Genomic DNA, 15,046 nt, shown 5'->3' with positions numbered 1-15,046 from the left:
CCTTTGGAATATTCACTGCTTCCCTGTAGCCGGTAAATGGAATTTTTACACTGCATGAGATCTTAGCGCCCCCAATATCCTGGCTGACAATGTGTAGCCTCTGAAATTTGGTGCCAAAAGAATCTTGCCTATCAGAGTGGCAAAGCGCTGGGGAACATGCTGTACTACTTTAGCTGTTACTTACAGCAATGTCTGCCCTCCTTCCTCCACCTCTTGCCGGAGTCTTTCACACACACCTCCTCCAACACCTCCATTTTCATGTAAATTTCTTGAGGGTAATGCAAATCAAGATTTTTTTTTTTCCCTCCCTGAGCTCCACATAGAAAAAGACAGTTCACCTTATCTGGCTCGGAGCCTACGATGACTGACTAGTTTTAGATTTAGATTTAGTGCCTTTGATTTATTCAGAATCCATTTTGTCTTAAAAAAAGTTTTCTCATGTGAAAGTATATTTTAAGCATGAAACAAGCACAGGCATTCGTTTTTGAATCAGTTGAGTTTTATATTTGACTTGGAAAGACATTTCTTATCAAAGAAATATGGGAGATTGAAACCCAAAGAGAGCAACGTGATGTTCATATCATTTTCACGTATGAACATACACCTTAAAAACTCGCTAACCCCATGCAGTTGGAAATGCAGTCACCTCTTCAGCAATGGGAGACATACCAAAGGTGCATAAGGGTACTATGGTTAAGATGCATGGTCCATGGCCTCTATGTCTTATGCAGATGGCGTATAGCTTCTAATGATCTGGTCACGTGTGTTAAATGAAAAGTTTCATCACTGCAAATGATTCACTCTACAATGGTCGAATGAGAAAGAAAGTGATTGCAATAAAAAAGTTAAAAACTCCCACTTAATTTATGCATGACATGACATGATCTTTGCCATTGGCTTTACCATATTGCAGCGAAGAAAATGAGGAAAGAGATGAAAAGAGATTGACAAAATGTTAATGATTGTTGAATTGAGTAATAGTGTTCATTGCATGACTTTTTTTGCTTCTCTGTATATGTTTAAAATTTTTCACAATAAAGGTTAAAATAAGCTCCCATTTGAGAAAGGGAAGGTACGGAAAACAACAAACGGGGTCGCTGGTCCATCTGATATCTCGTTGCACAAAATTAGCAAGGACTTCCTGTCCTGCAAAGGATGGAAACTCCATTTTTTGACTAAGTATCTGGCTCTTTTTGTTTCTGAAATCAGGCAGGATCTCTCTTGTTCATTACTCTGTTTGGTCACCTGAGATGAATAATCCAGAAGATGTTCCTTTTGGTGGTTGTATTTTTGGTGAGCCATTTTGTGTTGACACGGGTTCAGAGTCTGGGCATTGCTTTAGGGACTTTGCAAATACATAGCATTGGTGGCCAACCTTGGGGTCTCTTGGGCAATTAGATTCCATTATAAATTAAGTAGATGTTGGCCTGCTTCCACTTTTGCCCTCCATGGGTTCCAAGGGAAGATATCTTGTCAAGCAGCTCTTTGCCTTTGAGTCTAGAACCCAACCTGGGAAGAGTTCATTGGCTTCTCTCTCAAACCCTGCCTCAGTAAGTTCAAAAGAAGACAGCCTGAAGTGAGAAGGCACAATTAATCTGCCTCTTGCCCCAACACATGTTAATATTTCTCCAGCTATCCCAAAATGTCTTTTTTTGTCCTCTCCTCCTGCCCATATAAAGGGACAAGTTTTCTTTGTTGACTAAGTTTTGCTATGAAAATAATGTCATCTGAACCACACAGCAGCATGTGTAGGACATGACATAGGTGATTTAGATTCTTGTGCAAGCTCCTGGTCTTATTAGGGCCTGACAATAAATGGTTATGCAGACCAGCAGCAGTCTGCGACCCATGCTCAGTGCAGGTCTGTCGCAGTACCTTCCCCATTTTAGATTCAGCTAATTGTTCCCAGTTGGTGCCTTTTAACGTCTTTCTCCCATATTTCCTATAAACCAGAAGTTGAATGTAAGGCAGCATTCTCCCATCCAAGTGTCATGCGAGCCCCAAACAAGAGTCACATTTTGATGTTAAATTTTCTAGTGGCCACATTAAATATGTAAACAGAAAGAGGTGAAATTAATTTTGATAATAGACAATATAAAGTATAATCATTTTAACATGCAATTGATACAATGATTATTAATGAGCAATTTTATTTTTCATTTTTATTCTAAGTCTTTGAAATCCAGTGAGTATTCTCTGCTTACACCACATCTCAATTAGAACTAGTCACATTTGGGGGCGCCTGGGTGGCTCGGTCGGTTGAGCGTCCGACTTCGGCTCAGGTCATGATCTCACAGTCCGTGAGTTCGAGCCCCGCGTCGGGCTCTGTGCTGACAGCTCGGATCCTGGAGCCTACTTCAGATTCTGTGTCTCCCTCTCTCTCTGCCCCTCCCCTGTTCATGCTCTGTCTCTCTCTGTCTCAAAAATAAATAAACGTTAAAAACAAAACAAAACAGAACTAGTCACATTTGAAGTGCACAGTGGCTAGTTACCTGCCACCTTGGACGGTGCAACAGTAAGTCTTGACTGCATTCAGAATGAACCTTCTCTGGAACAAGTATTCATAGATGGTGCTGGGTAACTCACATCGTATTAGATGGCACGTAATGTCAGCTTACCTCACCGTCTAAGTTAATAGGAGACACTACTTTCTTACCAAAGAACTGCTTGTTGTCTAACTTTTTCTCTAAGCTGGAACCCCGTGTGCCAACTAGAAATACAGCAACGGAAAACACCGGAACTGGTTAAAAAAAGACCAGTGGGGAAAGAGCAGAAATCAAAGATTCTTAGATGATACAGATTCCTCTACAGACATTAGTAAGTTTGAGACATTTTAAAATGTGACGATATGGGACAGACTTGTTCAGATATCCGTGTCCCGTGATTGTCTCATTAAAGGTGTCCGTTGCACATATTAATGTAAAATATGATCAGCTGCTATGCAGGAGACAGTAATGCCCACCCTAACAATGTTAGCATGGTGCAAAGTTACAGCAAGACCTGATGCTAATTTTGTTAGTCTTCTATTGTAAAGACTGTAGCAGTTTCTTCAGCATCTGCATAAGGAAAAAAAACAACCAAAACTTGTAACTTAAGAGCTTTAAAGATTATGCCAATAAAATGGATGGATGAGTTACACATGGCCTCTAAAAATATCTGACTGTGTTTTCTTTCGGTGTATGCATTCATCGTTTAATGATATAAAAAGCGTTTGGTAGCAATTTTGTTGATAAATTCCATATCATATGTTTATCACAGGGCCAAGTTAGAGGTAACTCAGTTTCTGCATAAGGTTGCTTCCCAGTAGTTTTGGCAAGAGACCTCAGTAATTCCCATTTCTTGAGCCTGTTCTGACCCGGATTGGCCTGGTGGCCCCCGTCTCAGGCTGCCTTTCTTCTGGGTGTCCTTGCCCTTGGGTAGGATGTGCCAGACTTCATCATCAGGGCCTCCGACCAGCTATCTTTCCTCAGCAAAAGGAAGAAGGGAGACCAAGAAAAGGCAACTCCGCGAGAAGGAGGGCTCAGTGCATAACTAGGGCACCAGCTTCCTGTCTCATTTCTCCTGGTGCTCCAGAGATCAGGCCATATTTGGGGGCCCTGGAAGAAGGCACTAAATCAGTTTCATTTTAAAAGTTAATGTATTTATTGGCTTTACATAGGCCCACTCGTCCAAAGAGTTCAATATTCGAAATTTATTATCCTTTGGAGCTGGTCAAGCTCTCTGAGCTCTGAGGGCCGCCGAGGATTTTGGTGAGAACCTCAGAGGTAAAAAGTGAGGATCACAGATATATATATCTGGGTTGAGTTCCCCATCCATCAAGTGGGGATTGAAACCACCTTGTTAAAACGTTTTAAATTCTTTGGCTACAATTGCATACCTGATCACAAAATCCCGCTTTGCCTACTTGCCAGTGTTTTGGGAATAGCTTTGGTGCCATGACATAAATCACCACCAAAGGGATGAGGAAACGAAATCTGTGCTTGGATGAGCATGTGATTCTGGTTTACGGCTTCTTCTGTAAAGCCTTACAGTGCCCTCCCTGAAGCTCATTTCTCATTTTTCTCAGCATAGAGCATCTGCTGCTAAGGCAAATGAAAATCAGTTGGCCCCCAAAACACAAAAACAGAAACAAAAACAAAACCAGAGATCAGGTTTTAATCATCCTGTACCGTAAATGAGTTCATTGCTGTGTGAACATCGCCCGGAACAATTTGGTACACCATTTGCACGTCCTCTAAATTAGCATCGTGCTTTCCTTCCAGGGGCTGCAATGCCTCGCGTGTCTGACCTGGATTTCTGTTGCAAAACAGAGGGAGCAGAGCCGTCCCAGACCGGGAATGGGACAAAGCACGTAACCCCTTCTATCTGTTTAGCGTAGGAGCATGCAGCCAGAGAGGCTGTGCGGGGCAGGGAGAGCTCCGTGGCATTGAATCTGAAGGCCCAGCTGACTCTCTCCACACAGCTCCTGCAGGCAGGGTGAGATGGGCTGAGACATGAGTCTGTTTCATCTTGTGTAAAAACGGGGGCAAGGAGATTTTTTTTTTTTTTTTGCAGAGAGATGAGGGGACACACATCAAATAGCTGCCGTTTTATCTTCCTGAACTCAGTACCCTTCCACGGCACCTGCTCAACAATGTCTGGTCTGAAGTCAGTCTGGCTGCCTGATTTCTCAGTGCCCACACCCCACCAAGGAGATCCTCTGGAGAGGACTTGAGAGCCCACAGTGTGGTGCCGCTGCTAACCCATACATTCATGCTCTCTAACCGAGGCTCGGTTCCTGGATTGCCCGGTGATCCTTCTGTTCCCTAATCGGTTCTTTTCTTTCTCTGCTCATGCTATTTTTTTTTTTTTTTTTGGAATCTAATTTCTCTTTGAACCCACTCTGCTCTAACTTGATCTCTATTCTTGGCAAATGACTTTGACTTTTACTGTACTGAGAGCAAAGAAAAAGAGGCGGGGAACAATATAATGGGAATTCTCATGATTTCCTGTAGCCCTGTGCTTAATTCTATCAGCATCCCTGTTTCCCCCTTCTTTGTTCTCACTGTGGCGTGTGCGCGCTTCGGCAGCACATAGACTAAAATTGGAAGGATACAGAGGAGATTTGCATGGTCCCTGGCAAGGATGACAGGCGGATCTGTTCTCACTGTGGCATAATGAGCCCCCAGCCCCACCTCAAGGCTTTATCTTCCCTCTTTTTTGCTGGATCTCCTCCAATTTCACCTTCTTAGGACCTAGTCTATTCATCATCCGCTTTCCTCAGTCTATGTTAGTGTTTCCCTCTTTAAAGGAATCTTTGCCATGACCCCTAATTGCGTTCAGGATTTCCATCTCAACCAAAGAAACCCTCCCTGGGTCTGGGTTCTAGGTTGACATGGCTCGCAGCCTATGTTCTTCCTTCCCTTTACCGCCAAGCTTCTCAGAAGAACCCTGTTTCCTGCTTCATTCTTCAACCACTGTAATCCGACTGCCGCTCTCCCTCTTCGTGGAAACTAGTTTTGTCGAGATCATCTATGATTACTCTGTTTTCGTGCCCAACGGCCACTTCTAGTCTTTATCTAGTCTTTATTCTAGTCTTTATTCTAGTCTCAATCTGTTCCATTGCCCTCAGATAGTTCTGTTCACGAACTCCTCCTGTTTAAAATATTCTTTTTCTCATCTTTTGAGATTTCACACGCTCTTTGATTTCCTTCTACCTCTTTGCCTACCCAGTCTCGGGATCCTTTGCCAGTTCCTGTTCCTATAACGTGGCATTCCCCAGGCTTCTCTCTCCTGGGATTTTTGTCGCGTCTCAATTCATCATCCTCCTGGTGGACTGCGACAACTTCCAAAGTGTCAGGGATTAGGGAAGCCCGAAGCCATGACTCCAGTCCAGTTTCACTCTGAATTCTAAGCTTCTTCCACAGACTTCTGCCCAGTAGATAATGTCCCTTAAATGTCTCCTCAGCCTTTCAAGCTCAACGTGTTTACATATAAAGCTCTCAGCTTCTCCCAAATTATAATTTCCCCTATTTATCCTATCCCAGTGAGGGGAGCTACTTTTTACTCAGTTGCAAAAACCAAAAAGACACTGGGCGTTGCCTTAGGCTCTTCCCTTCCCCACAGATATGCACTGTTGACATATCTAAAGGCAACATCAGAGCCCTACGGCTTTCATCTCTCACTGATTCTGCCTATCATCTCACTGAGGTAACTACCCCATCTGCCTCTGACCTCTACCTGCCCCGGGCCTGGCCGCTCTCCACCCCACCCCCTTGGGCTCCCACAGCAGTCTTTCTACCACCCAAACAAAATGAAAAATTCACTCCCCTGACTAAAATTCTATTCCATGATGCTTGTTATGCTATAACAAGGCACTTCCCAATCCTTCTGCTTTGTGGATTAATAAGTTTTATTCCCCTGTCCTAATGTTCTGTGATTGAAAAAAACCCAAAAAACTGTAGAATGGAATGCGCCATAAATTCGCAGGTTACTGGCACATACTTTTGCCTATCTGTTTCCTTTTCCCAGGAGCAACTGTCCCTTCTCCCTCTCGAATTCATCTCACTAATTCATACTCACCAGATGTCAACTTCCAGCTCACCTCCTCTAGGAAGATTTCATTGCCCTTTCCCTCTCTTTTTTTTCCCCACTGACTAACTGTCCCCCCATGTAGGCACTCTAGTTTTTACTATACATTTGATATTCAATAATTAATTGGTGGTGGGGTCCTTCTTGTTCTTCTTCATGTTCTTGTTCTCCCCGTCCCCTCCTCCTCCTCCTCCTCCTCCCCCCTCCTCCTCCTTCTTCCTCCTCTTCTTCTTTCCTCCTCCTTGCAGGGAGAGAAAAGACACCTTTCGCCTTTGCAAGGTGAACATCAGTTAGGATGAGTTAGTATCCCTCTTTACCGTTGTTCTATGGAGACTGAAGATGTGTGGCCTCATGGCCTTTAACAGTGGTGTTGGGGTAGTAACCTAGAAGATCCCCAGGAATGGAGGAAATTCCTCTTGGATGACTGCAAGGAATGCTAATGAAGGGGAAGGGGAAGGCAAATGCTAAGTCAGAGACCACCCAACACACAGTCCCTACAAACTAGTGGAATTACTCTGGACCCTTCTACAACATAATATTCACAAAAATAAAGAATTAAACATAAAGAACATGTATGCCGAGTTGGCTCACATGTTCCGGCGACCTTGATTGACATGGAATGTATTATTTTCTCTACTTTTAAGGTCAAATGCTTATGAGTTCTAATTTGTACCTAAAATTTGTATCCTTTGCTTGTGAGAAGAACGCGAAACTCTTTATTTTATTAACACTACATAATATGCTTTTCAAGTTGTCAGGACTGTAAATATTCAAATGAAAAAAAAAGCCTTTGTGCTTTAGTAGCATGCACACCCTTTGTTCTGGGTAATGAGCACAAATATAAAAGCCTAATTGTCACTGCTGTTTTACACTCCATGGAGTGTTGACAACCTGTGAGACACCTTATAGCGTATAGGAAAAATACAGTGTGTGACCTGAATGAAGACTGATAGTCCTTTAAGAGGACTGATTTTCAACTGGTCACCCAACATGCCATAATATTTGCTAAAATTGTTTCAGAGAATAATTCTTGTCCTTATTTTTATTATTATTGGTAGCAAGTAATAGGTATGATACATTGCGCGATGTCAGGTTAGTCTTAAGTGTTAAACATATAAAAACAAAGATACTATTTATGAGGTGTGTTTTAACAATTTATTTTCTAGATTGATAGCCGTGGCCAATTTGATAGGAAGTACAGTGTTCTGAGCTGCCAAAGCCGTGGTCGATCCAGCCAATGAGATGTACTTGTAAGTCTGACCCCCTGCTAAGTTTTGTTTTTTGTTTTTTGAATGTTTATTTTTAATTGGTTGAGAATCCCAAGTAGGCTCCGTACCGCCAGCCTAGAGCCCTACAAGGGGCTCAAACTCGTGAACCCGTGAAATCATGAGTCAGATGCTTAACCGACTGAGCCACCCAGGCAACCCCTCTGCTAGGTTTTAAGGTTGCTGAGACAATTGTGGCCTGGTCTCTGCCTCACCACTCCTATCTTAAGCTGTGCAAGTTAACCCATTACAATAACAGAACCATAGGCAAAGTTAGAAGAAGTTTCAAGACCAGTGTGAGCAGTTGCCTGAGAACAAGTGGTCTTAGTGAAGTAAGTGAATTAGGAGGATAAAAAGAGGCAGACAGCAAAAAGAATTGGTAAGGAAACTAGAGAATCAAGAACATCATTGGGGCTCCTGGGTGGCTCTGTTGGGTGAGCATCTGACTTTGACTCAGATCATGATCTTGTGGTTCATGAGTTCGAGCCCTGCCTCGGGTTCTGTGCTAACAGCTTGGAACCTGGAGTCTGTTTTGGATTCTGTGTCTCCCTCTCTCTCTGCCCCTCTCCTGCTCATGCTCTCTCTTCGTCAAAAATAAACATGAAGAAATATTAAAAAAAAATAAAAGAACACCATTAACAAAGTTATTTAGTAATTTGTTGTCTAAACTGGAACCCTTTTGATAGTGAAAAGGAGTTATTTATAATTATGCTGGAACAGTAACCAATACTGGGTAAAAGGGGACAAATGATCACTCTAGTTATATGCCATATTCATGTGATGGGGAGTAGCTAAGCTTTCAGATTGGAGAGGGGCATGAATAAGTTTTCATTCTTAAGGTCATTTTTGGTAGCAATGGGGCAGATAAGTAGGAAGAGACAAAGAATGGGCAGAGTGATCACTTACTTCACGAACATTCTCCATCCCTTAGGTGACAGTGCTGAGAGCTTCAAGAGGCGATAGACTGGAAGTATATTTAGAAGTCAGAATCAGTAGGACTGGTGACTGGACCCGGAATATTAAAAGGAGGAAATATTTTAGGATAACGGCATGGTTTCTGGGTTGGGTGACTGTCTTGATGATGGTACAACCAATTAATATAAAGATCAGATATAAGTCAGTAGGAATTGATGGAGGGAGAGCATACAATCAGTGTTGGAGGCTAAGCTTTATTTTTGGGGGGGACACAGAGTGATAGAAATGTCTGGGACAGATGTTCAGAGGAAAAGTTAAGGCTGTGGATGAACACATGAAACTATCATAATTATAAAACTACTTGGCTTCAGGTGAATTGTTCTCATTGTCAGTTCTTGCTTGAATTCCTGGAAGAGCCTCCTTGGCTTTTCAGGATTAATTCCCTTAATGTTAGTGTGTCTGCTAGAAATATAACTCTAATAATACTTCCTATTGCATTCTTGTTGTATAGCAAATGTCTTCTGTAGACATCTTACTGGAGAATATTTATTCGTTTTCATAGCTCTCTTTCAAACCATTTCACACAGGTGGTTTTCAAAGCAATCACAGATGAAATTTGTAGGATTCTCGTAGCCCACTGACAGACATTGGACAATGCCACTTAGCAATATTACGTTTGAGGGTATGAGCCATACCCTACATTCTATTCTATGGTGTCATCTGTCATTGTCACTGAGGCATATTTAGGTATGTTGTAATGAAACCATCCACCTAGAAACACTACTGTAAGCTCAAAAATACAAACTCTTTTTTTAATGTTTATTTATTTGAGAGAGAGAGAGAGAGAGAGAGAGAGAGAGAGAATGCAAGTGGGGGAAGGGCAGAGAGAGAGGGAGACACAGAATATGAAGCAGGCTCCAGGCTCTGAGCTGTCAGCACAGAGCCCAATGGGGGGCTCGAGCCCACAAACTGTGAGATCACGACCTGAGCCAAAGTTGGATGCTTAACAGACTGAGCCACCCGGGCACCCCTCAAACATACAGACTCTTATTAGTTTACTGTTCAAACAGTTAGTAAGACCCTTGGTGCTTCTAAAGGTGGGAGAATTCAGGTAGCAACAGATGTTCTTCCAATGTATAATCTTAATTACAATTATGTTCATCTTGGTTGAGCTGATGTAGCCTTGCCCTGTACAACTCTTTGAATTTCTGCCTCTGACCTTGCTATGAACACATTTTTCCCCCATTTTTTCCTGGCTCACTTGGAAAAGCTTTCCCAAGTTTGTGTAGTATGAACCTTTATTAGTGGACAACATCTTTAAGTAGTTTTTAATTAAGTAAGTTAATTAAGTAATTCTGTGGCAAATTTGATGATGTCACTCTCCTACTTAGACTGTTTCAGTGATTCCCAATGTCCCTAGGATAAAATTTAAACTCTTTGGCATGTTATATAGAGTCACTCACAATAGGACTTGGATCTAACTTGTTTGATCTCAACCTTCTCTCCCACATCTTTCTGTCTAGTCATATGGGTCTCTTTACTTGCATTATACACAAATGGTCCTTTTATCTCTCATTCTGGGTCATGATTTCATTCTTTGTTCCTTTTCTTAGTTCACTCTTACGTCCTTCTCCTAAATCTCACCTGTCTTTCAATATTACTCTTAGGTATCACTTCCTCTGAGAAACATTCTTTGTTTTACCAAACTGAGTTAAAGGACTCTCCTACTTGCTCTTAGAGCACTCTGTACTTATTTCTCTGCTAGCATCTAACCATGGTCTATATTAAATATCTGGGATTAACTTGTCTCCTTGCAGAAGACAGTTCCTTGAGGCTGGGAACCATGTTTTCATCTTAATATCCCCAGCACCTCGCTCAATATCTGGAACATGGGAATTGTTCAGTAAATGTTTTTTGAGTGCATTGAATGAGCAAAAGAATAAAATTGCACTGGGTGATGTATGGAAACCAATTTGACAATAAATTTCATATTAAAAAAAAAAGAATAAAATTGTTCCCTGTGGCATCCTGCTCCCCAGAACTCTAGCAGTCCCTGTCTTTCTCCCTCCCTCCCCTGTCCCTCTGAGCTTTCCTCCCAAGGCCATGGACACTGCATTCCCTCTACCCTCCCTAAGCCATATTCTTACTCAAGCTCAGAGCAGTCAGGCTCTTGTGACCCATTTTTCCATGCAGTTGTCTCTGGATTATAGAATATTGTTTTAGGATTTCACTTTCTCGGGCTAGCCACAAATGAAGAATCTCCCTGAGTAATTTTTTCACACTTCTAAAGGAACATATTTTCAGTCAACATATAAACAGAAATGATATCTAGCACCTTGTTTCTGTCTGAGCCATGCCGAGTTTTGTATATAAAGCCCTAGAAAAAAATATACAGCTGACCCTTAAACAACATAGGTTTGATCTGCTCCGGTCCTCTTATACGTGAATTTTTTTTCAATGAAGACAGTACTGTAAATGTATTTTCTCTTCCTTATGATTTTCTTAGCAACATTTTCTTTTCTCTAGCTCACGTTATAATAAGCATACAGCATATGATACATATAACTTACAAAATATGTGTTAATCAATGTTTATGTTATTGGAAAGGTCAGTGATAGGCTATTAATACTTAAGTTTGGGGGGAGTCAAAAGTTACATGCAGATTTTCAACCGTGTGAGGGCTTGAACCCCTCACCTTCTTGTTCAAGGGTCAACTGTACATGTCCCTTTTCACATGTAAGTACTATTGTGTGTTTGTTTATACAGCACTTTGAGAACCACAGTATTTCATTTTATTTTAGTTAGTCCTCACAGGTAATGAGGTAATGAGGTAATCAGAGCAAATTCTAGTTTTCCATATTTTAAAGATAGAGAAAGTGAGGCTGTGAAAAGAAAAATGACTGGTTGATAAATGGCAGTTAATACCGAAACACCTGTCTTTGTCTCTAGATTCCATTTACTTTCCACTAAACCAAGCAGATGGATGTCTTCTGTCATCCCTGTGTTATTCTTACATAGTTATTCTTACATAGTTATTCTTACATAGTAAGCATAGTTATTCTTACAGGGCAATGTCTGGAGATGCATGTGTGCTTTGGCATCAGCTTCTCCCAACTCATCTTTTCCCAAACCCTTCCAAGAGGAATATTCTTGACTGCATCACCATGTTCCTAAGCAAGAAGACCAACGGAGCTGAACTTCTCATATGGATTCTTGCATTGTTTCAGAGGTGACAGTGGAAAGTTGGAGAGCGCCCACCCCTCAGACATGTGTCAAAAGCTATCATAGCCATAGATAATCGCGTCACTGGCCCAGCTTCCTGACAGCTGTATGTCTTAGGGGGTGGAGGAGACAACGAAGAGGTCACTACTTTGGGCATAATTTTAATTCAAAGAAGGGATTTATTTGTGAATGAGAAGGATAAGGTGGAAACCTGAGGAAACATGGCCATGCCATCTTCCAGCAGCCAGTCTCCATCTGAGGAAGCGAAAATAGCATCAGCAGTTTGTTCAAAATGCAGAGTGCTGGTTTCCACCTCCCAGAGAGCCTTGGGGTCTGAGGGGGTGTCTCAGGTTCTGCATTATCAGGTATACCTGGAGGGTAACTAGAGGATAGACTTTAACGTTGAACAAAACGGTGTAAGAGACACTTGCTAGAGTCTGTGAAGGATTGTAACAAGAAGGTATTTTGGGTTGACTGTCTTGGGCTCATCTAACTCTATTACTACCTCGGGAAACATCCTTAATGGTGTTAGTTCCTTCATCTGGAAATCAAGGACCTCTCCAGAAACAGAAGCAGAATAACTCCTATCTGATGAGTCATGTAGACGCTCTAATTATGTTTGTAAGGAGGCTTTATAAACTGTTAAACCCAGTAAGGTGATAGTGGCATTCTAATGCTCTACTTTGGTTTGCCCTCCCAGCAACCATCTGTGGTAAGATTTCCAAAGTTTCAAAGAAAACTCCTTGATTCTATGCCACAAAACTCTAGAGGGAGAAGAGAGCGGGTGAGTGTCAGCTTTCAAGGATTAAATCCTTCTTGTATCACTGGCTTTGACTTCAACAGGGAAGAAAGGAGCAGGGGACCTAAAGAACCCATCCCACCTGATGAGTCAGAGAGCCCCCGATGAGCACACGATTTAAAAATCAGCTGTATAATAGTGCAAAGGAAATAAAATACCCAAGGACAAATAAAAGTTTACAGAATTCAGTCAGGAAGAATCTGGAGCAAAAATACTGGACGTTTGCAGAGAACGCCGGGAGTAACCACAAGGGTCATTTTATTTATGCGTAGTGTACTAGTTTTCTATGACTACATAAAGGTGTACCTCAAACCACCATTTATTATCTCATAGTCTCCACGGGTTGAGAGTCTGAGCACAGCTTTGCTGAGTCCTCCGCTCCAGGCCTTGCAAAGCTACCATCAAGGTGTTGGTTGGACTGTGATCTCATCTGAGGTGAGCTCCCCTCCCAAACTCCTGGTGGTTTGCTTTTTCAGGGCCAGTGGAAGAGACTGAGTCTCTGCTGCTTCCAGCTTCTGAGATCGGGGAAGGCCTAAATCTTTTTAATGGGCTCCATAGGTTGGATCAGGTCTGACTAGAGCAATCTTTCCTGAGACACACTCAAAGTCAACTGATTAGGGACCTTAATCACATCGGAAAAATCCTTTCTGTTTTGCCATATGAGGTAAAACAATCACATGAGGGACATTCTATCAATTTTGCTATATTCTCTTAACTAGAAGCAGGTCACCAATTCCACTCACTCTCAAGGCGATGGGATTGCCAACGATATGACTCATTAGGGGACATCCAGGATGTGTCTGCCACGTTTGGAGACAGAAGACCTGCTTCCGTTCCATAGAACATCTACTAAGAACACAGGATGTACCAGGTACAGCACTAGGATCCTGAGACGACTGGTAACTTTGTCTGTCTGTCTTTGGATAGTTTGCAAGGCACAGGCCAGAGGTTTGGGGCCAATGAAGAGAAAACAAATCTCTGTCTTTGTTTCTAACTTCTTCTGAAAACACTGTGAAGGGGGATAATCTTCCAACTGAAAACAGCAGACATGGAGAGGGGAATGGAGAGCCTTGGTGGGTGAAGTAATTATATGGAAGCACTTAACTATTCTGAATGCATCAATGACTATTCGCCCGATAAACATCATTGACGCAGGAAGAAAACTTATGAATAAGGATACCGAAGTGCTGTCAGTGATCTTTGAGCAGTGAAGGAGAGAAGTGCCAGGAACACTGACTTAGGGAAATATTCTAATGAAAATTCATGCAGTAAATATCGTTTAGAAGGACCGTATATGCAGATATCACGCTGAGCTCAAGGCTGGCCTCAATGCTTGACCGCTTGGGCGGTCAGGAAATCAACTCACGGGGATCCTGTCTTCTGCACACTTTGCAGCCCTGAGCAGGCAGTGTAAGGGGCTGATCACACGTCTCTCTGACCCTGAGGAGCTGCAAATCGTACGTGGAAGAATATGGTTTGCTGGTTCAAGCACAACCGGAAATGATTAGTTTCCCCAAACCCTGAATCACTTCACTGATTACGTAAACTAATGATGCACAGTCTTCCTTTCTCACCTTCCTTTCACCTAGCTTTGAGGCAGGGGAAGAAACGAGTAGGGGAAGGGAGGAGAAAGAGAGAGAGAAAGAGGCATTTAAAGCTAAGGAGCTGATGTACAGGACCAATCTTTGGAAACGGATCTCACGCTCTGCTGTCTTCCTAAGTGAGAGGCATTTTCAGACCCTGTCTTGCAGGGTTAGCATTTCCCCAAGAATAACCTAACAGAGCACTCAAGATAATTCCTCAAAGGCCAAGGACTTAAAATATCTGCTGCATGTTCTTCTATCTCCATTCCCCAAGCAATCAGGGATCATTCTTCGGCGCAAGGAAGAGTGTTTTCTTTGTCACTGTTTTGCAGGCAACACAAGCCAGCGCAGCTGTGCCCGCGCACGGTCTCTGTGCTGACCCACCTAACTTCCTGCCTGGCGCCGAGCTCCCGCGCACCGCGGCCCCACCATTGACAGAATTCGATTCAATTGGTGCAATCTGCCGCAACGTGTCCCTTGAGTGTCCTTGTCCGGAATGATTTTTCTCCTCATAGAGCCTCTCTTGAGCCAGGTCCCTTTGGACTTGAAATGGACGATGATGCCCAGAGCCTGGGGATGCAACTCTGCCCAGGGGGCCGCGCACACTCGTCCCTTCCCCGGAGGGGAAGCTGCCTCGGGCCAGGCATCGACCTCTCGGGATTCAGATCCATCCCAAGCCAGGCATCCATCCC

The 15,046-nt window shown here is 42.7% G+C and overlaps 1 pseudogene; it reads left to right on the top strand.

The window, feature by feature from the left end:
• The first annotated feature begins 5,053 nt into the window (after positions 1–5,053).
• On the top strand, positions 5,054–5,130 carry LOC115498853 (annotated as a pseudogene).
• The last annotated feature ends 9,916 nt before the right edge of the window (positions 5,131–15,046 follow it).

Source organism: Lynx canadensis, chromosome D3 (genome assembly GCF_007474595.2).
Source record: "Lynx canadensis isolate LIC74 chromosome D3, mLynCan4.pri.v2, whole genome shotgun sequence".
NCBI lineage: Eukaryota > Metazoa > Chordata > Mammalia > Carnivora > Felidae > Lynx > Lynx canadensis.
The sequence above is the reverse complement of the archived record's forward strand: the minus strand, read 5'-3'. Positions and strand labels throughout refer to the sequence as shown.